The following is a 25429-nucleotide window of genomic DNA, read 5'->3' on the forward strand; positions in this document are numbered from 1 at the left end:
TTTAAACATGTCAAATACTTTGTGAGAATGTTTAGCCTGTGAGTTTGAGCAAAGTAATGAATAAAAGTAATGAAAGTAATGTCTTAGTTCCGTGGATACTAACCCGTGGGTGTGCATGTTTCAGGGAAGTGATTCCTCATGCACCCAGCACTGAAATAAAGTAATGCCTCTTTTCTCACACTGAGCTGGCAGTGTGGATTGGGCCCTGCTCGGTGACGTTCATTTTGGTCATTTCTATTGAAGCATAAGGAATGGTTCAAATGAAATCTTTTCCAGCTGTTTCCCTTTGGTTTACCTGTTTGAGGGTTAAAATTCTGTGCTGCAGGTGTGCTGGGTGTGTGCAGAGCAGTGCAGCCCCAGAAACCCCTTGGCTTGCCCACAAGTTCTCATGCCTTGTTGCCAGGTGTGCCCAGCTGTGGCAGGAGAAGGAGCCCGCAGCACAGTGGGCACCGTGCTCTGCCCAGCCGGGGCTCTCTGGCACAGAGCAGCAGCAGCGCCAGCACCGTTCAACCCGCTCCTGCCTTGGCATCCCCTGGCACACAGAAGCCTCTGGAAATCAGCACAGCCAGTGGCATTCCCAGCTTGGAGCAGCTGCTGCTGGCAGGCAGATGCTGCCAGTTCGACTGCTGCCAAAGGGGAAGAAAGGCAGAGATGTACACGCACCGGAGCCCTGGCCATGTCCAATAAAGGTGCAAATATGTGGGGAGATTTGTTAGGAAACATTTCAGCTGTGATGCCAACAGTGGCCTCTCTCCTGGTTCTGTGTGTTCTGGACGAGTAATGCAATGGTTGGCTCTGACAATTAAGAAGCAGATGTTATGTGGATGTTCAAATGTGTAGTGATGGCATTGTAATATATCCTCCCATAGTCCTCTTTCCAGTCCCCCTTGTAACAGCCTTGGTAGTCAGGGCATTTGGGGAGGGCTGGCTTGTGACCAGCCGGCCGGGTGTAACAACGCCTGACCTCCAGTCAGGATGCAAGAAAGTAATCTCCACCAATGGACAGCAGAGAAAGAGTTGACTGACAAAACTTTTGGAGGGGCTAAGGGTATAAAAGGCAGAGCATCCTTTTTGTAGATGAGAACGTGGCTGCTAGTCACAGAGACTCCCAATGCTGCAATTTTTCCTTATTCAGTCCTTTGTTAAGGTTCACTAAAGCTTTAAAATGTTAAAAGTGAGAGTCATTTCTCACATGTGCAATGCTGTGGGCCATTGTCTTGGTCTGGTTTCCTTTGCTTGGGTCCCATCTGAGTGCTCAGCTGGGGTACAGGCTGTAGGTGCTTGAGGCACTCTTGGAGTTCCCCTTGGATCCCCTGAACCATGAGGGGAATTTGTGCTTCTTTGTGACAGAAAAGAACTTCCCTGGCTCTTTTGTGTTTGCTGTACGGAAGGTTGGTTATTGCTTTGCATAAATTCACAGACTAACATGCTTTGTGATGCTTTTCTTTGTCATACTTTGCTTTGTGATGTCACGGCATGGTTGCCACATCGTTGTGGTGACATCAGAAGGTTGCCTTGTGCACAGAAGGCCTGAGTGTCAGAGCAGCCTTGCTCACATCAGGAGAACCCTCCTGGCTGGAGCATTGGTCAGTGGGTAGTTGCACTCTGAGAGGCCATTTGTTTTTCTAGTGTTGGAGAAGACTGGCACAGCTCTGGGAATATGATCCACCATCTGGCCACAGCAGCTTTTGCTGCTTATGGTGTTTGTTTTTCCGCGTATTACGTTACACACTTTGCACGTAAGTAGAGTTTTCCATTCTACTTAGGTTAGGGTGTATCCTAACCTGGCTTTTGTATGTCTTCCTGCTGGTGGCTGAGTTACTGATTTTGAAAGGGAAAGAGCTTTAGGATGCCTCTGGTTTGGTAAAGCTCCTGTCAAGAAGTTCAGCTAAAAAGGGGGTGTCTGTAGCCACAGGGGCAGCATTTGCAGGGGAACCTGCAGGGCTTCCGTTCCCTCCACGGGAGAGTCTGTGGCAGCAGAGTCTGTCATTTCCTCAGGTTGCTGGGACAAGCAAGACACCTTTGAAAATGTAGACTGGCAGAGCTTCTTGGAAGGCCTTCTAAAACTCTGCAGCTGTTCCCAGAATTCAGAGAAAGCTTATTTATTTTTAAATTTTGTCATGAAAGGATTTGACTGTCTAACTTGGCCTTTTTCAAAGTGCTAAAATAGTGATTCCCTTTGCAAGGAAATGCAAACTCCAAAGCAGTGAGTGTCTGCCACAGCTCAGGGGGATTTTAGGGAAGCTTTTCTGAGCAACTGTTTCAAGCAAGTTAATGAGAACCGGTGCATGCAACTGATTAAAAAAAAGAAAAGAACCTCAAGGAGAGGATTTCAGAAGCTGTTTTATGTCTTTGGTAGAACAGGAGCACTGAGTGTTAAAGAACAATTTGCATTTTCTTGGTCATATTTGTATTCATTTACTGGCAAAACAGGCTGAAGTGTAGGCACAAGCAAGAATATTGTCCTGATCCCTTGCTAGCTGTGTGAATGAAATGTGTCTGCTGGAGGGATGTTGTAAAACGGGAAATCATCTCTCTTTGGGTTGACTTGTTCTGTGGGATTCAGCAGCCCAGGCAATTTTCTGACAGCATCTGGTTCATTTTCCCTTCCCACTACAGGTCACTTGAAGCGTGTATTCAGCAGTGCTGAAGATCCTGAGGTGAGTGAGAAAGGAACATTTCAAGTTCCTGGTGTTTAAGAATTGTAGAACATGATGTGAGCTGGGCCAGTAGCAGTAGAGTGTAGAGGGCCAGCTAGGAAGGCCAAAAGAAAATCCATTTTCATGCCTGAAGAAAAATAACAATGTGCGAAATGGTTTTTTTAAATTTCTATATCAGAGCTTTGAAGAACTACAAACCTAGTTTTGAAGAGAGAACCTTGCTGTCTGACAGCAGAAAGGGTGGAATATTTACATAGGAGCAATTTCCTGTACAGTTGAATTAGACCATTTTAATTTAGTCAGAGTCCCTTAGAACTCTATTCCTATCAAACTTTATGATATCTACTTAGAAGATGTGGTTATAGAACAGGAAGGCCATCTTGCAATGGTGCCTGCAGTATCTGAAGTGCAATGGGCACCTTTGTGGCTGGGGAGCTGCGTGGGCCCAAAGGACGCAGGGCTGGCGGCCGTGAGCAGCTGAAGATGAGGCAGCGTGGGGCCAGGGGGCCCAGAAGGCCAAGGGCACGGTGGCTGTGCCAGCAGCAGTGGGGCAGCAGGAGCAGGGCAGGGAGCGTGGCCCTGTGCTGGGCAGCGCTGCGGCCACAGCTGGAGTGCTGTGTGCAGCTGTGGGCCCTGGGAAGCAGAAAGTCATGGAGGGGCTGCAGCGTGGGCACAGAGGGACAGGGGAGCTGGGCAAGGGGGTGCAGCACAAGGCCAGGGAGGAGGTGCTGAGGGAGCTTTAGCCTGCACAATGGGGGCTCATGAGGGACCTTCAGGCAGACTGCCATTGATCCCTGCCTTGGATCCATAGAGCCAATGCTCAGCACAAGGGCTGTTTCCCTGCCAAACATCCCTTCACTGCATCCAAGTGCTTTAGACACTGGAGTGGGTAGCACTTTCATATTTTGTTTATTTGTTTGTTTTCTAGGAGAAGCCTTGTGCAATTTCTCTGTCTCCAGGGAGCAAGGGAGCTTTTACTCAATCTTTCCTGCCCTTTTCCAGCACTGGCAGAAACACATCACTTTCAGATTAATGACTCCCGTGTCTTTTGGCTGCCCAGGGAATCAGTGTGGGTTGTGTTTGGGAATTGAGCAGGAAATCAATGCCCTTGCATTCCAGCTGGTGCTCAGAGATTAGAGGAGCTGCATTTTTGATTCCAGCCACTTTAGCACCATCAGTGTGGTCGAGTCCAAGAGAAGAACTTGCCCGAGCACAGATGCACAAAGAGTGCAGTTCCCAGTGCAATGCTCTGGGTCTGGTTGCATTCCATAGGGACCCACATGCTCCAGATTCCCCAAGAGTGTGGGTTACTGAAGCAACAGGAGAGCAAGTTCAGGATGGCTGCTGATTGGGGCACTGCTACCGAGTGCTGATGTGTGTAGCGACAGAAAGGACAGTATTGATTCAGGGTGACCCCCACGTGGTGAATAATGTGCTTTGACTCTATGATTTAGAAGGTTAGACAAATGCTTTCTTAACTATGTTATATTACACTAGTACTATATTAAAACTATACTATAGAGATACTATACTAAAAAGCTACTAAAGAAAAACTCGTGACTGTCTCCAGACAGTCACAACACAGATTTTATCTAATTAGCTAATCAAGCTAAACAACTATCACTAAAATCCACTTAACAAATCACTTTCAGTAAACAATCACTGTAACACATTCTACATGTACTAAACAACAAGAACAGCCAGTAGAGATAATTGTTTTCTCTTCTTCTCTAAGTTTCTCACTACCTTCCTTTAAAAAAAACCTAGGAGAGAGAGAGGAACTATATCTCTCTGTATTCAAAGAATGTAAATGCCACAGCACAGTAAAGAGAGATTTAAAAAGTGAGATCTGTCTGTCTATCTGTCTACTGAATCTTCCTGGCTCAGCTCCAAACCAGTGGAAGATGCAAAGCTCGCCTAAAGGCATCTCTTCAGTAGAGGAGTAGAGACAAGTTCCATTGACTGATCCTGAGCAGGCAGAGATGTTTCCCCATCCAGAGATGGTTGTTTTTTCCCCTCATGTTTTCCTCCTCCAGCCTCTTGTGCCCTGAAGCCTTCTTTTTATTCTTTAAATTTTTGCATGTCCTGAGGGAGTGGAACTATCCCATGCTGTATCTGGCGTCTGGTGACTTTGCTCATACATGACACATGGTTTGCATTACATGACACATGGTTTCCTACGCTGGCATCCCCAGGGCTGTGTAAGTGCATTCATTAATGGGGCCTTATGAGAAACTCTGTTAGTGCTGGTCAGAATTCTCCGTTGACAAAAGAGGGAAAAGAAACACCTTGGTCCTCCTCCATATACTGAGGTGGCCATAGGGGTTCTCTGACTTCCATCAGAGATCTTTGCATGCATCCTTATCTCCTGAATGACCCGGTTTTCTAACAAGAGTGTGGATGTCAGGAAGGAGGAATGCTGATGCAGGCCTGAAGAGAAGGTGAACTCCAGAAGTGTCTCTCACAAGGAGTGAGCTCACCCAGGAAGCCCCTGCAGAGCCAGGATGGAGCTGTGGGACAGGGCGGGGTGTCAGTCACTACTGAAAGACAAACAGGACATGGCAGAAGCAGAGGGAGGCCCTCACCAGACCCTTGAGAAATGCCACCCCTTCCCTGTCAGCTGCCTGAGAGGCTGCTGGAGCTTCAGTCCCAGATGGCCCCTGATTGTAGGGCCAGGGTCACTGTGGAATCTGTGCCTCCCCTCGGGCAGAGAACGACCCAGGAGAGCAGCAGCACAGTGCTTTGGGAATGTGTGAGCCCAGCAGTCTGTGAGTCTTGGCCCACAAAGGGCGTATGGGAAGCTGAAACCCATCTTCTCTTGCTTTCTGTGCAGGTGCTTCTAGAGAAAGAGCAGGAGCACACTGCCTCATCTGAGCTGCCATGCCAGACTCAGGGAGAGCTGTTCCCTGCCCGAGGGCAGGAAGAGCAGCTCAGGCAGCAGGTGGAAGAGCCACAGGAGAATGGCCAGGTAAGCCTGACTGGCCTGGGCACAGAGGGAAGGGCAGGAAGAGGGGCATAAACCAGAGCTCCTGGGACTGAGGAGGCCAGGAGTGCCACTGGCAATGGAAGCACAGGGCCTTGGAATCTGCAGAGATCAGCACCAGGACAGGATGGTTACAGTGGAAGCAGAGCTGGGTAGGGAAGCAGAAAGAAGGGGCTGAATAAATATGATTTTGAGGCTAAAAGAGGGAAAAGTTGAGCTTGATGGCAGCTCTCAGTCACTTGCTCTGCTTTTGTGTGCACAGAACATCAAGGCAGAGCCACAAGCAGAGCTGCCTGAAGCTCAGAGTGCCATCATGGCAGTGAAGAGGAGGAATGAAGACATCCAAGAGGAGAAGAATCTCCCTATGCAGAGGGGCAATCAACAAAAACAGGTGAATGAAGGAATGGCAGCCACTCCACTCATGAAAGAGAGTCCTTTCTATTGTTGTTTACAGAAAATTGACGAACAGATGGAGGCACAGCTGCAAGAAACTGAGACTAGGATAAAGGCAAGGAAGAAGAGGCTAGATGAAAAAATTAAAATCATCAAAGAGAAAATGAATCACCTCCTTCAGGAGCAAAAGGCTCTAGAAAAGCGAGTGAAATAACAATAGGCACTGCAGTCACCCAAGGGGTGGTTTCTGCCTGCCCTGCCTTTCCAGTGCAGAGCAGCAGCAGGGGGTGGGTGATGCCTCTGAGTGCCATCCTGATGAGGCCTCTGTCAGAGCTGCTCTCAAGGACACTTCCTGCTCTGCTGGATCTCAGCTGATGCTCTAGACAGTGGCATTACTGCTCTGGCCATTTAGCCAACAGTCATCCGAATGAACTCCTGCTGGCTTCTTCCAGGTGACCTTGTTTCTTGAGGTGTTTTTGCAGGTGAACATGGTCACTCACATAGATTTGGAATACGAGCCACAAGCTGTCTGTATCCCTTGCAAATCTGCTCCCGTCCGTTACTTTCTTCCCAGCTGATGACTCCTGGCTAACGGGCACAAGCTGTAGTCTCTGACTGCTTTGTTCTGTTTGACTTGAGGAGGAAGTGTCGCCATCCTACCTGGCAGCCTGCAGAGAGTTCCAGCAAATGACAGGCAACCAAGAGCCCCGAGGCTGGCATGAGGCCCAGGAACTGAACCATCCAGAGATGCTGCAGGATAAGCACGTCCCGAGGAAGGTGCAGAAAAAGAGAATTTCATGGCAGGAGGTAGAATATTAGAATGAGGAGCTGCAAATGTATCTGCAGACCTAGGAGGGGGAAAGGAGTCTTTGGGAGAAGTGGAGCGGTCGTTGCTGCAGTCATCCTTCAGAACACGAAACCGGCTATGAACTCGAGTAAAATCAGCCTTTGGTTTTGACCATTTGGTTTCACAAGTGGACATCCAAAGCAATCCAGTTGAGGAGCTCTGCATGTGGCTGACAGCAGCTTCCTAAGGGCTTGCATTTCAAATGGCAATCTCTCTTGCATTTCAGGGCAATCTCTGCCACACCTTCCTGACATCAACTCATTTCTTGTCTCAGATCTACACCGACTCTGACACTGAAGCTGCTGCAGAAGCAGCAGTGCCGTCCCAAGGAGCCTTTGCTCTCCAGCTGAAGAAGTGGAGCCTGAGCCCTTGGTTCACCTGCCGTGCTGACCCAGCTGCTGCTCAGCAACAGGAGATGGCGGGTGACTCTCTGGAGCAGCAGAGTACGTCTGGTATCTTTCTTATCTGAGGGACAGTGAGTTGTGTGCACGTGTCAGCATAGCTGTACCAAAGGGTTCTGCTCAGTTTAGTGTCACAGAAGTGCTGGCAGTGCTCCGAGGCAGCAAGAGAGAGCTCTGGGTGTTCCTACTGCCTCTGAGGAGTAGGCTGGAGTTTGCCTGGGTTTCCCTTCTCTCTCCCGAAGGCAGAAGCAGGGATTGTTCCTGGATCAGCATAAGGCTGTGACTGCTTGAGTCCCAGCCACTGGCAGAAGCCCTGCTGAGATCAGTCTCTAGGAAAACACATCAAGCCCTTTGTGATTCTGCAGCACAACCCAATGAATCTGCTTCTTGCCCTTAACAGCTGCCAGTGCTGTGCTCTCAGATAAGATCTGGTAGGGTTGAGAAAACAGCCCAGTGGATTCTGTGTGTACCATCACCTGTTGGGACAAAAAGGGCACTGATCTGTGCCTGGGTGTGGCTGATCTCAAAGCTCATCCTGTTGTGTCCTGAATGGGGGCAACAGCTTGTCCAGGGCTCAGGCTCACTCTGGCTTCTTCCCATCAGTGCCTGTCAGTGCTAATGCTTGGGCTTTGCCAGCCTTGTTGTGGTCTCTGCCCTGCCCCTGAGGGCTGTGGGAATGCAGAGGCTGGAGCCTTCCTTAGCTGGGAGGGTCCCGCTGCTGCCCGGCTGCTGCAGCGCGGAGCTGCCTGAGGCAGCAGCCCCTGCTCTGGGCCGGCTTCTGCCTCGCACGGCCTGGACTCACAAGAGGGTCAGCATCTCCTCTGGGCAGCTCTCTGTGTCACAGGGACGCCTGAGGAGCACTGCTGTCCTCTGTCCCGTGCCCGCCATGCCGAGTTGGGAAGATGGGGACTTGTGTGGTGCCAAGGGGGCGAGTGCAATGGGAGCGACTGATCCGCGCTGTCAGGGTGAAGAGAAGCGGCGCGGTTCTTCACGTGGAGCACGGGCAAGGGCGTCTTTGAGCTCAGCCTGCTCATAAAGGGTGAGGGTCCTGATGCTGAAAGCCCCGTGGGGATTGGTTCTAGCATGAGCTGCTCTGGTTTACAAATGCAGAGTCATTCTTCTGGCAAACTGCTGCAAGGTGGAAAAGATGGGAACACTTGGCAATATTCCTCCTGTTCTGAACTCGGCATCTGTTCAGAGGAATTGATTCTAAATGTCCAGGTGCACTTAATCTTAGCAAGTAGGAAACCTTTTCTAAATCTCACAGTGTTTATTCCCAAGAAAACAAAGGCACTGTTAGTTCCAGCTCTCCTTAATGATTCTAGATGACAAACTTACTTGCCTAGGTAGGTATTCTCTTCTGGTCTCAGTCTCCTCTGAATGTATCTCCCTGTGCTTCCCTGTGTGCCTGCTGTCAAGAGGTTTCTCCCTTCAAAGGATGCTGGAAATCAGTCTCTGTGCCAGTCACTTGTGCTGGGGGCCTGCTGTTCTTTTCTTGGTGTTCCAGTTCCTGTTCCTGTTGTTGTTAGCCAGCTGTCCACCAAGGGAGGCTCAGAGCTCCAGACAGTGGGGCTGCCTTTTGTATCTCCTAGAAGGTGGGATCTCTGCTTTAAAGTGAACATCTTGCATTTTGTTTCCCTCAGGGAGAATGGTGAAGATGGAAGGTCCTATTCTAAAATACACTGAACTGGAAAATATTGGCAGTGGGTGAGTCCAAGCAATGTTAATGGTACAAAACTATGCATCAGGTGTTTTGCTGGTGGAATAGGTATCAAGTGTGAAGTCAGACAAACTGCAAATGTGTTCAGGCACTGGGCTTAGATTGTCAGTGCTGATCAGAATTTCTAGGTGTGCTCAGAAGGCATTGTCAAAGACATCTTCATGCTTCCAGTGTCCTGCAGGCATTTACAGCAGAGATCTCCTGTGTGGGCTGGCTTTCACTGCAAGATCTAAATGGCTTCTCCTTTCTCTGCTTCTGTTTTTTTTTCTAGGAGTTTTGGAGACGTTTATAGAGCACTCAACACTGCCACAGGAGGAGAGGTAAATATCAACAGCCCCTGCAGACTCTGCTGCACTCGAGGGCTTTCCCCTCTGGTGTGAGCTGTGGCTGGAGCTCTGGGCAGAGCTGTGCTGAAAAGGCACAAGAAGCACAGACTGGTGCCAGCCCACAAAACACATTTGGGACTTTGTCCTCCTCAGCTGCCGGAAGGAAGGCACGGAGGGCAGCGGTTCCTTTCAGAGAAGGACGCGCTCACTCGCTCTCCATTGCTAAAACAAAGGTGGTGCCTTCGAGCACCTCACTGCTCTTTGGGGCTACAGCTTCAGAGTCCTGAATTCTCATTTCTGGCTGCCAGCAAATCCATCTGAAAGTTACTGGCAGATCCTTAGCCACCTGCAGTGCTGCACTTGGGAACTGCACATAGGGAGAGATCTGCAAGGCGTCCCTGAAAGCCCTAAGCCCTGCCCATAGCCCAAGATGTATCCACAGAGTATTAAGGCATGGATTACTTCTTCTGAATCCCAAACCAAGCAGCAGAGAGTGTGGTCAGAGCTTTGTGGGTGATAACTGAGACACTGCTGTTACCAAGTGGTCAAGGCAAAATGTCAGTGGCCCCACGTGTCCTGTAACTGGCTCCCAAGGGAGCAGAGAAATGGGCTGTTGGAATGTCAGTTCCTAATTACTGCAGTGCCTAATCACAAGGCAGTTTGGCAAAGCTCAGCTGTGTCATTGCAAAATCACTCGCTCCATGTGCCTTGTGGTCTCGTGCCACCAACCTCTCAAATTACTGATTTTCAATGTCATTTTAGGTGGCCATCAAGAAAATACAGCTTCAAGGACTGAGGAAGAAGGAATTAAAAGTCAACAAACTCATGGTCATGAAGGTGAATAGAAATCCCAATCTGGTTAACTGTTTAGACAGGTGAGTTGTGCTTTTGTCCCATGAATGTTTGTTTACATATTGCAAACATGCAAGGTAAAATCCCACTTTGGTCACTGGCAGAAAATAGAGCTTTAATATTGGCTAATTATTATTGCTCTTTTCATCTCCAGTGGATGGGAAGAGATTGCATTTTTTCTGCATGAGTCTTCACTGGCACATGGTATTTGAAAATTGTTCAAAAACCCGGATGATTTGTGTCTTACTAAATCAATGATCTCTATATTCACAGCTACCACTTTGTTTTAGAGCTTGATTTTTTTCAAGTGTCTTCTTATGTCCAGGTAAACTAACAAGGATTTCCCTTGGATTGTTGCCACTGGTTTTCATTGCTATGCATGCCAGGAAGACTAGGTGCTTTTTTCCAGAAACACCATGCGTGACAGGTTTTTTATCTGGGCTGTTTCTAAGCTGCACATTTTGCAGGCTGCCCATCTAAGACATCTCCTTTTTTGCAGCTGTGCCTTTCTCCTTGAGACTGCACAGATGGCAAACAATGCACAGCCAAGAGGAAATGTCTATTCCTTTTTTTTGTCTTTGTCTCAAAGGGACCTGAAAAGAAGAATCAACCCATGTTTTCCAAACAGGAACCTAGCCATGTACATTCATCTCCATGCCCTTGTTTCCTTCTTTCAGCTACCTTGTGGATGAGGAACTGTCCCTGGTTATGGAGTACATGGATGGAGGCACTCTGAGCAATGTCATCAGCCAGACCTACCTGTCGGAAGATGAGATGGCAGCCATCAGTCGGGAGGTCAGCAATCCCATCTGTGTTTCCAGGGGCTTGGGCAGGATTGTCTGGGAAACAGGGGCTCAGAGCTGGAGTGATTTCCTGTGCCAAGCTTTGTTTCTGTGTTGCTGCTATTCTATGGGCAAGTAAAAGCATCTCAAGTGAAAGGCCTGCCAGTGCCCCTTCACTCCCTGTACTCAGTGCCAGTACTCTTATCTCCTGCTGTAGTATTCTCACTCTGTCTCTTGTATTTGTATTTGTATTTTTATTTGCTGTTCTCCACCTTGCCTCTCTAAACATTTGCCTGGAGTCTCTCTTCACTGCATTCCTTGCCAGTAAAAGCAAAGGAGCTGGTGGCCGGATATGAAATGACCAGCAAAGAAAAAAGACTCATTTCTCACAGTCCTCAGCTGAAAAGGACAGTAGTGCAGCCAAAATGCTCTTTGCTTCCGGGAAGTGACTGGTGTGATACTTCCAAGCCTGTGCTGAGGCCAGCAAGAAAATCTTTTCCATGCAGCCTCCCACCTAAAAGTGATCCACTAAACACCAAAGGGAGGCACTTTTCCTTTCCAAACCCCTCCTTTGTCCTCTGCACGGAAAAAGCACGTCCACTGCAGCAGGAATTGTCCTGGCTGGTTTGCAGGGGACAGCCTACAACAGCAGGTGCTGTTGCTCTTTCAAAAGCTGACGTGCCTTTCCTCAGAAAGGTCCCGCTCTGCAAGTGTTGGAGCAGCAAGCTCTTCCTCTCAGTGGCCATTACTGTTCTGCTCTTACTCCCCATTCCCCTGGAGAGGGAATCTTTTAGATTCTTTGTTTCCTTTCTTGTGTGATGAAATCACATCACTCATTTTTGCCTTCCTCTTTCTGTTTTCTCTCTCAGTGCCTGCAAGGACTGGATTTTCTTCATTCAAACCACGTCATCCACCAAGATGTGAAGAGCAGCAACATCCTTCTCAGAACTGACGGCTCTGTCAAGCTGGGTCAGTATATTCTTGGTCAGGTGCAGCGTTCCAGGGATGTGGGTGTGGGGCTGCTTGGAGTGACTGCCAGCTCCCCAAAAATGGTGCTGGTGGCAGTGCAGGGACCCCTGCTGCGAGCTGAGGGCACAGTTGCAACGTGCACAGAGGTATAAGGAACCACAAGCAGTCAAGAGTGGCCTTGCTCTGTGTGTGTCCCTTCCAGACAGAGGGAGCTACAATCTAAAGCTTCAGGGGAATGAAGTCCACTGCTGTGAGCAGCGTTAAGAAACCTGGGATTTTTTGGAAGTGGCCAATTCCATACTCCCTTGGCTAAAGCCCCAAGGAAATTGAGCATGGACAGTTCTCCAGGAGATCCAACAGCACATTCTTAGCCTGAGAGTGGGGAATTCTTTTGCTTGGTTTCCTAATTGGAGCTGGCTTTCATGGTTTGTGGTTTTCTCCACAGCTGACTTTGGCCTCTTTGCTCAGCTCAGCCCTGAGCAGGGCAGACGGAGCTCCGTGGCCGGCGCTGCTGGGTGGCTGGCGCCTGAAGTGGTGACAGGCCAACCATGTGGCCCCAAAGTGGACATATGGTCTTTGGGAATCGTGGGCATCGAAATGGTGGAACGAGAAGTTCCTTCCTGGAATGCAACTCCTGTCTTGGTAAGGTGCAAATACTCACTGATCCCACTGTCTTTCTCACCTGTCCCATGTTCTGTGTGCCATTGGACAAAATCCCATTGCCATCTGCTGGCACCACTTCCACCAAGGTCTCCTTCTAAAAATGCCCCTGCAGCACATCAGCATCTGCTGTAGCTTTGGTTGTATCAGAAAGGGAAGTGGCAGTTCAGAAACCTAACCAGTTCAGAAACCTGCCATTTTGGCCTCCAGCCATGCCTGACATTTCCCACTTGTTTTTTGAACAATGTTGTAACTCTGTTTCTGAAGGAAAAGAATTTTTCAGTGGACAGGGTAGACATGTGATAAATATCCTGAGAAATAGAAGTTAGACCTTCCCAGTTTCAATTTTATAGAAAACATAGGAAAAAAGGAAAAAGAAAAGTAAACAAAAAAGGAAAAGAGAAAAAAAAAACCTACTACCAAAGCAATGCCCAAGCAGTTCTGCTTGCTTTTTCATTTTTTAAACACAGCTCTTCTCTTCCACTCTGTAGCATCTTTTCCAAATCCTGTGGTCGTTGAAACTTTCAGGCTTTCAAGTCATCTGTACATTGTTCAGTCATGTGTGTGAGTGGCCTGGATAAGTTTAGGATGTGTTTTTCTCCGACTGCAGTTAGAATTGTTTGCCAAACCCTTGGCTGTTTCTGGGTACTTTAACAAGTTGATGAGCTTGCAGGCAGGTGCCTGGGCTGGGATCCACCGTGGGCAGTTGACACCGGTGCTGTGTTTCTTTACCTCAGGAGCAGGGCCATCCCTGGCCTGCACAGTTCTAATGACAGGGAGGGCTCCAGCTCCCCACCATGGCCAGTGGCTGAGCTCAGCTGAGAGTCAGGATAAAGCCCTCTTTGTCACCTCTGGTGATGTGGGAAAAGGACAGAAAGCCGCATCAATTATTTGTACACAAGGGGAGTGCATTGCCATTTCTGGCTTTGAAATTCTCCTTTGGGTTGAAGAGGATAATAGCAAAGTCTCTTTGGTCACCATCTATTTCAGTGCCAAGAGCACAGAGTTATCATGACAGTGGTGGGCATTTTTATGGAGACTCCAAGGCCTCTTGCCATTGTTATTTTTGTCTATTTGAGATGGATTCTGCAAGTTGAGGTTTGAATAGTTCCAAAGGTGTGCCTTATGTTTCTAAATACCATCTTGCAAAAGCAGAATGAGCTCTCTCCCCCTGACTTGTCAGTGTGTAACGGCTTGGTTCCACACTGGATAATGATCAGCTGATGTCTTGCCAATCTACACTGTAATTCCTTGGTCTAAGGAGTATCAGAAAGACCTGCTGAGCTCCATGGACACTGTCAGCTGCATGGAAGTGAGCATCCTTGGCCTTGCTGAAGAAACTGGAGCTCAGCTTAGGTTAGATGCTCTTGAGCAGGAGAAAGGCTGGAATCGTCAGGTGTTTCCAGAGGCGTGCGTGCCCAGAGGGACTGAGTTCTGGGGAGCAGCTGGATGTTTCTGCACATCATGGAAGGGGATTGCCAGACAGCTCAAGCCTCACCACAGGCAAACACTCCCCAGCTCTTCTCAGGCAACATTTGCTTTGGGTTTCAAGTTGTTCCCACTTGTCTGTCTGTGAAGATGCCCCTCAAACCACAAGGCAAGCCTCTCAGAACTGGTGTTACATTTCCAGAAATGAAAAAAAGAAGCCCAAACACAAGAAAGTTGCTAAGGCACTGGTTTTTAGGGAGGAACTTAACTCCCTGTGCAGTTTCTTCTCACTGGGAAACGTGCCTGAAACCTGGGCATGAGGGTGTAAAGGCCACAGAGTCTCTTCTGCTTCTTGTGCAGTGCTGCTGAAACACTCAGTGACCATGTTTCTCTCCTAGCCCAAGTCACATTCTGCCCATCACCAAGCCAGAGCCTGGTGACGTGGAGAGCCTGCCAGAACCTCCCATTTGTTTCCTGGCACTTTCTGGGATGGGCCTAGCATTCATGCATTGACTAGAGTAGCCAAAGGAGCAGAGGGTGACCGTAGGGATGGAACCTCTCCTTCTGATTTGACCATGAAAGGTTTTTCTTTTCCATGTAAGGAAAGCAGAAATTTTCAGACTGCTGAGAGACAGAGCTGCAGGTGGCTCCTGTATGTCCAAGCAGGCGTTTTCATGCCAGTACATTTGTGCATGGATCATAATGTGTCTGTGTTGAAGATGAGATTCCAAAGATTTGTTTCCCTACCTGAGGAATACCTGGTGCATTTCCTTTCTTTTCTTCCAATTCCCATTCTTTTCAAGAACAAAGCAAAAAGATTGATTCATTTTGTTTTATGGCAGCTGTGCTTAAGGGACAAGAAGCACTGCAGAGATACTTTTCATGTACTAACCCTTGGATAGAGTAGAGTTAGTATAGCAAAGTCCTTCTTCCAAAAAGCCTCTCAAGCTGGTATGAATCCTCAGGGAAGGAAATGCGCTTGTGCTGATGTAGTTCCCACTAACCAGGTCAGTCAATGAAATCAGCTGCCAAGGCAAGATCTGTGGGATGTTGGAGAGGCTGTGATTGCATCGGGGTTTGGGTTTTTGGTCGGTAAAGGAAAGTCATCTCTGGGTCTCTGCCAGGGCAGAAACTGCCACTGCAGAGTGGAGCTTAATCAATGGGATCTGGGAGAGCAGTGACAGATGGGAAAGAAGCAGGTGGAGCCTGGTGTCTCCTTTTTCCCCAGCCCCAACTCCTGATAGCCACAGGAGGAAGACAAAAGCTGCAGCAGCCCAACCTATTTTCATCCTGCCTGCGTGACTTCCTGAGCTGCTGCCTGCAGAGAGACGAGGCGCGGTGCTGGTCTGCCAAGGAGCTCCTGCAGGTAAAATGTGAAGGGGCTGCAGGTGAAATAGGCTCTGAGGGATGGGCTCCTCCTCCACTCAAGCCCAAGGCAGCAGATGAGCCCCCTTCCTCCTCACCTCCACTCTTGCTGCTCTTCAAATGAAAATGGTGAGGAATCCGAGACTGGGCTGGGCTGGCAGGGTCCTGTAAAGGTCCTCTGGTGCAAGTGTCCTGCAATGAGCAGGGGCATCTTTAAAGAGATCAGGTTGCTCAGAGCCCTTTGCCACCTGACCTGGAATGGTTGCAGGGATGGGGCTCCTACAAGCTCTTGGGGCAAGCTGTGCCAGGGTCACACCATGCTCGGAGTAAACAAGTTCTGATTAGATCCTATTTGTGTTTAAAAATATTCACCCCCATCCTATTGTATGTGGCCCTGTTAAAAAAGATGTCGCCCACTTTCTTCAAAGACACTCTGAAGTCTTGGAAAGTGGCAATAAAGTCTCCCTGGGGCCCGTTCTTCACAAAACTGAATAACTCCAGCTCCGTCTCCATTTCCTGAGTCAGAGAGGTCCTCTGGATGTTTCTGTCACCTTCTTTTGTAATTTGGTGGGGTTTTCAGTTTTATCTAATGGCAAAAGAATTGAAATAGAGCAATGCAGGGTTCAGAGACATGAAATGGTGGTGGAGGAACCCAAGGAAGCCAGTCCCAGCTGAGCAGTCAGAGATTTGGCTGTGGGCAGGAGAGGCTGTGGGGGGCTCACTCTGAGGGGCCCTGGTTTGTGCCCCCCAGCCCACCCTCAGAGGTTTCTGCCACACAAACAGGGACAGCTGGGAGGGACTTGTCCCAGCCCCATCTGCTGCCTGGCACGCTCAAGCAGATGGGAACTGTGCCAGGGTTCCTGCCAGGTTGTGTGGCAGAGAGGGAACTGCAGGGCCCAGTGCCACTGGGCTGGCCCTGCTAGGAAGGAAGGTGCCATCCAGCACACGAGGGGCAGGGCATGGAACGGTAGACACTGCTCTGTCTCCCTGTGGAAATCAGCACAGTGCCTGTCTTTCAAAGAGAGGGACCAGTGTGAGGCTTTGGAGTTTCCTGAAAAGTTGAAACTCCAAGGACAAAGAAAGCACAATTTCTAGAGCACTGGCAAGGCAAAAATCTCAGCAAGATGAAGACACCTGGATAAATGGATGAGTGGGATTCTGGACCAGGTTTGCCTGTGATGGCAAATTCCTGCACATAAAGTTGGAGGTGTAGATGGTCCCATTGTTCCTCTTCCTGTATCCTTCTAGCAGCCAGAGGAATCCTGTGAAGCACTGAGCTTGGAAAGTCATGGTCCATTGTTTTTTGTTGATTTGTTTTTTTCCCTTTGGGCAGCATCCATTTGTAACATTTGCTGAGCCTGCGTCCAGCCTGGTGCCACTGATTGTTTCAGTGAAGAAGACGAGGGAGACAAGAACGTGACAATCACATCAGGACCATTTATTCCTCAACCAGTTTAGAGTAGGATTGTAGGTTAGGACTAGGATTAGGATTAGGATTAGGATTAGGATTAGGATTAGGATTCGGGATAGGTTTAGGATTAGGGTTAGAGTAGGATTGTCTAATAGGACTGCAGAGTAGGATTGGAAATGAATAAATTTTCTGAAACCACACCTCACCTTGAAGATTCCCTTCCTTCTCACTCTGCGAATAAGCTCAAAAATTTCTTTCTGAATTGTCTGTTGTTTCTTAAAGGTGGAAAGGGACACAGTGTCTTTGGCATGGTGTGAAAGTGGGGAAGGATGTTCTTCATTCATCCTCTCCAGACCACACTGCCTTTTGAATATGGCCCACTGGTCTGTTTTTGGCCAGCTCTGGTACTTCTATTTGAGGCAGAAAGGGCAATGGCATTTGAAAGCAAAACCAAAAGAAGAATGAGGCAGCCCAAACACCCTGTGCAGATGCAGGCCTTCAGCTGTGACTGGAGAGCATTTGGGCTCCTGCCGCTTGGATTTGGATCCCTAAATGCAATAATCTCTTTGGCTGGAGGAGAGCCTTGCTCAAGTGAGAAAGCAGAAAGATCAGAGAGGGTGCTCGGGAAGGTCTCCTGTGGTGCAGAGCTGTCAGCGCCTGTGAGGTGAGAGCGGGCCCGGCCTTGCCCGGGCTGGAGCCCCAGCAGAGCCCCGGCAGAGGCCGAAGCAGCCTGAGCCCCGGCAGAGGCAGGCTGGAAGGAGGCCTTTGGAGCTGCAAGAGGCAGCAGCCGGGCCCTGGGTGCCTCTTGCTGGGAGCAGGTGAATCCTCCGCTCTCAGAGCCCAGGTGGCAGCTGGCTGCTGCCGAGGGGAAGCGCAGCCGTGCTGGGCACAGCCCGGCCTGGAGGCCATGGCCGTCTGGAGTGTGCCCAGGAGCAGAGAAAGGCCAAGGGCAGCCGTGGGCCACTGGGCTGCCTGAGGATTCCTCCTCTTCTGCCGGCTGCCCTGCAACTCCTGGCAAAGGCCAGCAGTGTGTGCAGCACTCTGGGCACCGGGGCAGGGAGCCGGGCTGCTCGGCAGGCTGGAGCACAGGGCAGCTCCTTCAGGCCCAGCACTTGTGCCAGGGGAAGCGAGGCCAGCGTGAGGCAGGGAGAGCTTGGCAGGGCCCATCTGCAGGAGCCAGCGCCTCACGCAGTGTTATGGTTTGGGCCTGGCAAAGCCAGAGCCCCCATGAGGACACCTTCTCCCCGGTGTCTGCTGTGAGATGTGACCAGGAATAAACAAAGCAGGCTCCAACTTCAACCTACAGAAAAGTTTATTAACTAAGCTACATACAAACAATTACTAAACTACAAACAAACACTAAACTACACATACACAAAGGGAAAAAAAAAAAAGAAATCACAAGGAGAATGAAAACTACACAGAAACACTTCCCCCTCCTCCTCCAGATCCCCGTACAATTCATCTCCCAAAATTATCCACACTCCCAAAATTATTCACACTCCGTCTGGCACCACCCTTTAGATTGGTCAAACTTTCAGCTCCTCAAGAGGAGAGGGAGTCCTTCCATGTGTCGTGGTGGCCTTTTCCGTCCTTGTTCCGGTGCTCTCACCACCGAACAGGGATCAGGGCTGCTTCCAGGGTTGTCTTTTTAAGGATGCTTTGTCCAGTTCCAGAAAAGCACAGTATCTCACCTTCTCATCCTCTGGGACATCCGTCCCCCCCATATTTTATATACCCCCTGGGGCCGAGGGGTCCACACACTGACTCTTCTTTGGCTCTGGGACATTTCTCCCCCTGGACTCAGTCTCTGTATCTCACGGAAACATAGCTCTGTCCATGACTACACAAAAGAGTCCAGCATTAAATGCCACTCCATCTTCTCCATTCTTTCAACATCTCTCACTCTCTCTCTCTCTGGTCCAGACCTCCATCACTCGTTCATTTCCTTCATCCTCCTCCTCTCTTATCACTCGTCTAGGAAGGGTTAATGTTCTGTAAGGCCTTCATTGTCCAAAAAAGGGTTAAAAAACTCCTCCAGGCGGCTGGACTCCTGGCTGCACCCCCCCCCCCCATCTCCTCAGCTGGGCTGCCTGCTGCCAGCACGTATTTACTGAATTTCAAGGTAACACAGGCTGCACTCTCTCTGTCTCTCTGTCTGTCTCCAAGGGGGGGGGGGGGGGGGGGGGAATGGCTGCCCGATGTCTCTTGTTGCTCTCCACCCTTCCATCCTCCAAGGCCTCCTCACTCCCATCTCTGTCCAGGCCCAGGCCTACCGCATGGCTGCCCCTCCCCCGCCCAGCAGCAGCGGCTGGACAGGGGAGAGCTCCGACCTGCGTCCCTCGAAGTCCCAAGAGAGCCTCCCGGGGCCGAAGCTCTGCTTTTAACCCCTGTGTGTTCTCGGAGGTGTGTCCTAAAACCCACTGGTTATCCCAGGTGCCAATATCAAAATCCAAGCACCCATTGGTTTGACCACAACATCCCAGAATTCCCACTTCTTCCTGGTCAAACCACCACACGCAGCTCTGGGAGGAAGCGCCTGCAATCCTGCAGTTCTGCACTGAGCCAGAGCAAAGGTGTGAGATGCAGAGTGTTTGGCAGAAATATTCAGGCCCACCAGGCCAGCCTGCTTTGTGGTCTCTGGCACACAGCAAGCCCTGTGCAATGCAGCTCTGAGCTGCTGGGAGAGAGGCACATCAGGGATGTGCCTGAGGCATGTGCTTGAGGAGTAAACTGATTTGGAAGGGGACAGAAGGGTTTCAGCAGGCAATTTGCGTTTTCTTCATTAATTTCTGAAAGAAAGTCATAATGTGTTGCACACAGGTAGGGTTATTAGAAAAGAAAGGCCTTATAAAATCAGGCCTACCTATTGTTATGTTTGCCCAATTATCCCGTCATAAAAAAACCCCCAAACAATATTAAAAGTAGTAGCAATTTTAATTGAATATTTAAAATATAAAAATATAAAATTGGATAAAATAGAATTTGATTAAAATAAGGGATAATTTGTTTCTAATAATAGCGCATAAGCAACAGATAACTGCGGGGTACGGAGTGCAGGCCTCTGGGACCCTTGCCACATCACATACAAGCTTGCCAAGTGAATATTCATCCTTATATACCATGTGTCAATGCCGTCTCCTCCCATTTTTGATTCTTCACACTTCTACCTCTGCCCTCATCATCACCTTTACCATCCATATGCCACCACTTGGTTGGTGGTCGCACAAGTCTTTGAGGGTCATCTGATGAAGATTTTGTAGTCCTCCTCTGTGTCCTTTAATTAACCTTTGGGTTACACCAAGCCAATACAATGTAAGCCAAAACTAACATAATTACTACATCTGAGTATTGTGGAGAGTTTTGTCAAAGAGTGGCTTGAGGAGGGAGGACACAGCCGAATTATTTTGGTAAAGATGTCCTAACTAGGGCAGAGGCCTTTTTGCAGGCAGGTGTCTGTTGGGAATTTAGCTGACTAGAGAATGGAAAAGTACAAGACCGTGGCTAATTCCAAATCTTGCACCTGCAAGATAACGTGTCCTTGGGCCTAGCTGAGTATGATAAAGAAATGGACAACGAGACGTGAGAAGTAGAGAACGTAGGCCCAAAGGAATGAGGAAGAGCTGATGGTATAGTTTAACCAATAGATTGCTTGGCTTACAGAATATTCATAAACTTATTATTTGCTGTATAAGTGTTTGATGCTTTCTTCAATAAACTGGACCTGTGATGAACCATCTGGTGTCCTGGTCTCCTTCCTTCGACAGAGTATCAAGGCAATAAAACCCTTATAATTAGCATTTTACTGGGACACAACCAGAGAGTTCCTTCTTTGTTAATTTTTAGCAACCATTATCTCTTGCTTTCCTCCTGTTCCTGAACATCTGCGGGGGGGGGGGGGGCATGGTGCCCCTCCTCTCCCTTTTTCTTCGGCATTACTAATTTTACCTGTTTTAATATTTACAAATATTAATTACTGTATCAATATTGATTCTTGTTTCAATTGTTATCAGCACGAATCATACCTATTTACCACACTGTGGTAAATTCCCAGCTGGCCTGTTCCATCTTCTACGTGCAGCCAGCTAACTTCCCATGGGAATAGTCATGAGTGCAGTTAGCACAAGCTATTGTGCTAAGAAAACTGTTTGCATCTGTAATAAACAAGAAACCTGTCCCATGAGCATCCACGAAAGAAAAATGTTATCACCTGAGTAACAGTGAGTCTTAAAAAGAGAGAGTCTTAACATGTACACACTAATACACCTTCTAAGCAATAAATTGTGTGGCAAGGAAACTACCAGCCAGTTGAAGTTGAACACAAGTCTGTGAAAACAGTATAAAAATGAGTTAAGTGAATAAAGAATTGGCTTTTCCTGCATGAAGAAACTGAGTCCCAGCTGCTTTATTGACACAGCAATGTGGCTTCACTCAGCAAGAGCACCTGCAGGGTGTATTGATGAAACAGTGGTGTTTGATTCTCAGAATAGGAAGGAGAGGCATTTAGTCTAACAAACAGGGCATAGTCTTTTGAATTCCTTTAGCTTTAACAGGAGTGCTGAACCATGTATTCCCCCACTGCAGTGCTTACTGTGTGCAAGTGGCTATCTTGGCCTTGAGAATAAGGAGAGTGGTCCTGCTAAGAAGGTAGCTGGAATGCATTCAAAAGGAAGAAAGTGTTTTAGGAGGCTCTTGACCACCAAAGGAGAGTTTGAGGAATGGGAATATTTCCCAAATGACTGTGTCAGGAACTGGAGTCATGTCCCAGGCCATGACATATTTGATCCATGTTTGAGCAGGTTGACAAGACAATGAAGAAAAGTGTCTTGTTTAGCAGGTGGGACCATGACCCTTGAAAGAGAAACAATGGATTGGTCAATGGGTGAGCAGTCAAGCTTTGAAAGGAGAACAATGCACAATGCAGCCCTTGGTGGCAGGGAGTCATGGAGTCATCCTGAGCCATCATGGCCTCATCTCACACGCCAGGCATGTGTGAGCTGCTGCTCTAACTCCTGCTGTAAAATTCCACTCCTAAGCAGGAGATACAAGGCCTAGTTCTGGGCTGAAGGGTTGAGAAGGACGAGATGCACAGCGTTTTGATCCAGGGGATGTCCTGGAAGTGCACTGCCTACCTGCCCCTGCTGCCGAGCACCACGCTCCAACTCCTTCTCCTGTTCAGTGGATTTTTGGGAATCCAGAGATCAGTATGTATTATATGCTACTGCAACTAATAGAATGAATTTGCTTTGCAAGCCCAGTTTTGTCCTGGGTTATTTTGTGCATGGGTCACCTGAACCTGTGACAATGACCAGGAGGGAGCTACAGGACACTCCTACTCTGATGTCAATAAATTCTGAGAAGTGATTGAAATATGTCAAAAAATTGGAGGTAATGTTTAGCCAGTAAATTTCAGCAAAGTATTGAATATGTCTTAGTTCCATGGATACAAACTACTAGGTGAGATTGCTGGGTGTGCAGGGCTTAGGGAAGTGATTCCCTGTGCACCCAGCACTGAAATCAAGTAATGCCTCCTTTCTAACCCTGAGCTGGCAGCAGGGATCAGGCCTTGCTTGGTCACTTTCATTTTGACAACTTCTGTTAGCGGCTAAGAAAGGTCCAAATGAAACCTCCTCCAGCTGTTTTCCTCTGGTTGATCTTTTTAGGCACCAAAGCTCTGTGCCACGGGTGGCCTGGGTGTGTGCAGAGCAATGCAGCCCCCACAAAGCCCTTGGTTTCCCCACAAGTTGCCAGTTTGACTGCTTCCAAAGGGGAAGAAAGGCAGAGATGTACATCCACAGGAGTCCTGGCCATGTCCAATAAAGGTGCAAATATGTGGGGAGATTTGTTAGAAAATATTTCAGCTGTTATGCCAAGCCAGTGCCTTCTCTCCTGCTTCTGTGCATTACAGGTGAATAATGTAATAGTTGGCTCTCACAATTAAGAGATAGATATTATGTGGATAGATATTATCTTCAAATGTAAAGTGCTGTTATTGTAATATGTCCTCCCATAGTCCTCTTTCTTATCCCCCTTGTATTAGTCTTGGTAGTTAGGGCATTTGGGGAGGGCTGGCTTGTGACCAGCAGGCAGGGTGTAACAACAATTGACCTCCAATCAAGATGCAAGAAAGTAATCTCCACCACTGAACGGCAGAGAAAGAATTGACTGACAAAACATTGGGAGGGGCTAAGGGTAAAGAAAGCAGAGTATCCCTTTTGTAGATGAGCATGTGGCTGCTAATCATGGAGACTTCGCAGTGCTGCAATCTTTCCTTATACAGTCTTTTCTTAAGGTTTAATAAACCTTTAAAAACTTAAAGGTTGCCACCTTCTCGTAGTGACATCAGAAGGTTGCCTTGGTGCACGGAAGCCCTGAGTGTCAGAGCCCACTCCTATCTGCCTGACTGGGGTGTCCAGGGCACCTACACTGGAGCGCGGATACTTGCATGTATATACCTAGCTGCCCCTGTGGCTACAGACACCCCCTTTTTAGCTGAACGCCTTGACAGGAGCTTTACCAAACCAGTGGCATCCTAATGCTCTTTCTGTTTCAAAATCAGAAACTCAGTCACTAAGAAAGAGCAGGAAGACATACAAAAGCCAGGTAAGGATACACCCTAACCTAAGTAGAGAGGAAACATCTACTTACTTGTGAAATGTGTCATAAAATAGGCACCATAAGTAATGCCATAGGCAGCGAAAAGCAAAGGAGCAATTCACTCAATCATTTTAACACTGCCCTGCAAGTTTGCAGGCTGTGCTCACACAGTGGAAAAAGCAAGGCTCCTGTGAGTGTGCAACAGCCCACTGACAATTGCCTCAATCAGAGGGAAGAGAATTAGAATGATTGTGAAGTATGTGAATGAGGCTAGTTGGCCAATAATGATGAAGGGGTGTCCTACTGGCTGGCTGCCTGCTCAGGTTAGGATGAGGATGTTGGCGACTAGGGTTCAGAACAGGATTTGTGATAGGGGGCGGAAGGGTATTGATTGTAGCTTTGATGTATGTAGTAGTGGGGTGAGGAATACGACGAGGATTGAGGCGGATAGAGCTAGTACGCCTCCTAGTTTGTTTGGGATGGATCAGAGGATGGCGTAAGCAAATAGGAAATATCACTCGGGTTTGATGTGAGGAGGGGTGACTAGCGGGTTGGCTGGAGTGAAGTTTTCTGGGTCACCTAGGAGGTTGAGGGAGAATAGGACTAGTGAGACGAGTAGGGAGAGCATTAGTACGAATCCTAGGATGTCTTTGATGGTGTAGTATGAGTGGAAGGGGATCTTGTCACAGTCTGTGGGAATGCCTAGCAGGTTGTTTGAGGCTGTTTTGTGGAGAAAGGTGAGATGGACGAGAGTAAGGCCTACGATGACGAAGGGAAGGAGGAAGTGGAGAGCGAAGAATCGGGTAAGTGGGGTTGTCGACAGAGAACCCTCCTCAGGCTTATTTGACTAGTGTTTGCCTGATGTAAGGGATGGCTGACAATAGGTTTGTGATTACAGTAGCTCCTCAGAATGATATTTGGCCTCATGGTAGGACGTATCCTACGAAGGCGGTTGCTATGAGGGTTAGGAGGAGGATGACTCCAATGTTTCAAGTTTCTTTGTTTAGGTATGAGCCGTAGTAGAGTCCTCAGCCGATGTGTGGGTAGATGCAGATGAAGAAGGAGGCTCCGTTTGCATGGAGGTTGCGGATGAGTCAGCCGAATTGTACGTCTCGGCATATGTGAGCGACAGAGGAGAAGGCTAGATGGGTATCTGCTGTCTAGTGCATAGCTAGCAGAAGACCTGTGACGATTTGAGTAATTAAGCAAACGCCTACTAGAGACCCAAAGTTTCATCATGTTGAGATGTTTGATGGCACTGGGAGGTCGATTAGGGCGTTGTTGATGATTTTGAGGATTTGGTGGTTTTTACGAAGGTTGAGAGCATTGGTCATTTCTGTATGTGGCTATGAGGATGATGAGAATGGATAAGGTGAATGATCCTAAGTAAGCTTTTATTAGGCCTGAGTGGAGGGTGGTGGCAGTTTTGGTTGCTATAAGTTGTAGGCTGGCTAGCCCCTCTGGACCTACTATTTTGTATCAGGAGAGGTCAATTAGGTGGGATGCGATGTTCTGTCCTCCTTTGAGGAAGTTGGTTATACTTAGGCAGTGGGATAGGGGGTTAAAGTATCCTAGGGATGTTGAGAAGTTTGAGAAGGGGGCTTGTTTGGTCAGGATGAGAAAGCTTTAGCTTGGACAACAGGAGCAGGAGCCTCGTGAGGGGCCTTCAGCATCTCCTCAGTGCATCCAAATATTTGAGCCACTTTTGGAAATGACTTTTCCCCCTTTTTTTTTCTTGTTTTTTTTTTTTTTTTTTTTTTTTTTTTTTTTTTTTTGTTGGTTTGCTTGGAGGAAGAGGCTGTTCATTTTCTTCTTCTCCCAGCTAAAGTTCTTTTCATCATTATTTTCTGCCCTTTTATAGCACTGGGACTGGGTCTGCTAGAATTTTAATTTCCAAGGTATCACTTCTGGAGAATGCAGTAGTTTTGCATGAGAACACATCATTCTGTGCAGGGACCTTGGTGCAGAAGGAACTGTTGTGGTTCCAGGCCAGCCAGTATGGCCTTACAGATCACTTTGAGCTTAGTAGTGCTCA

General features: G+C 48.3%; 1 long non-coding RNA gene and 1 pseudogene across 1 annotated transcript; both read right to left on the reverse strand.

The window, feature by feature from the left end:
* Positions 1 to 18091: 18091 nt before the first annotated feature.
* LOC134434337 (uncharacterized) lies at positions 18092 to 19310 on the reverse strand. The gene is made up of 2 exons (XR_010031848.1): positions 19074 to 19310; positions 18092 to 18801 (listed from the first exon to the last, which is right to left on the reverse strand). It is a non-coding gene; the product is annotated as an uncharacterized LOC134434337 (long non-coding RNA).
* A 4289-nt stretch (positions 19311 to 23599) lies between these two features.
* Positions 23600 to 24728, reverse strand: LOC134434364 (cytochrome b-like; annotated as a pseudogene).
* Between the last annotated feature and the right edge of the window lie 701 nt (positions 24729 to 25429).

This window comes from Melospiza melodia, unplaced genomic scaffold, assembly GCF_035770615.1.
Source record: "Melospiza melodia melodia isolate bMelMel2 unplaced genomic scaffold, bMelMel2.pri scaffold_35, whole genome shotgun sequence".
Lineage (NCBI taxonomy): Eukaryota > Metazoa > Chordata > Aves > Passeriformes > Passerellidae > Melospiza > Melospiza melodia.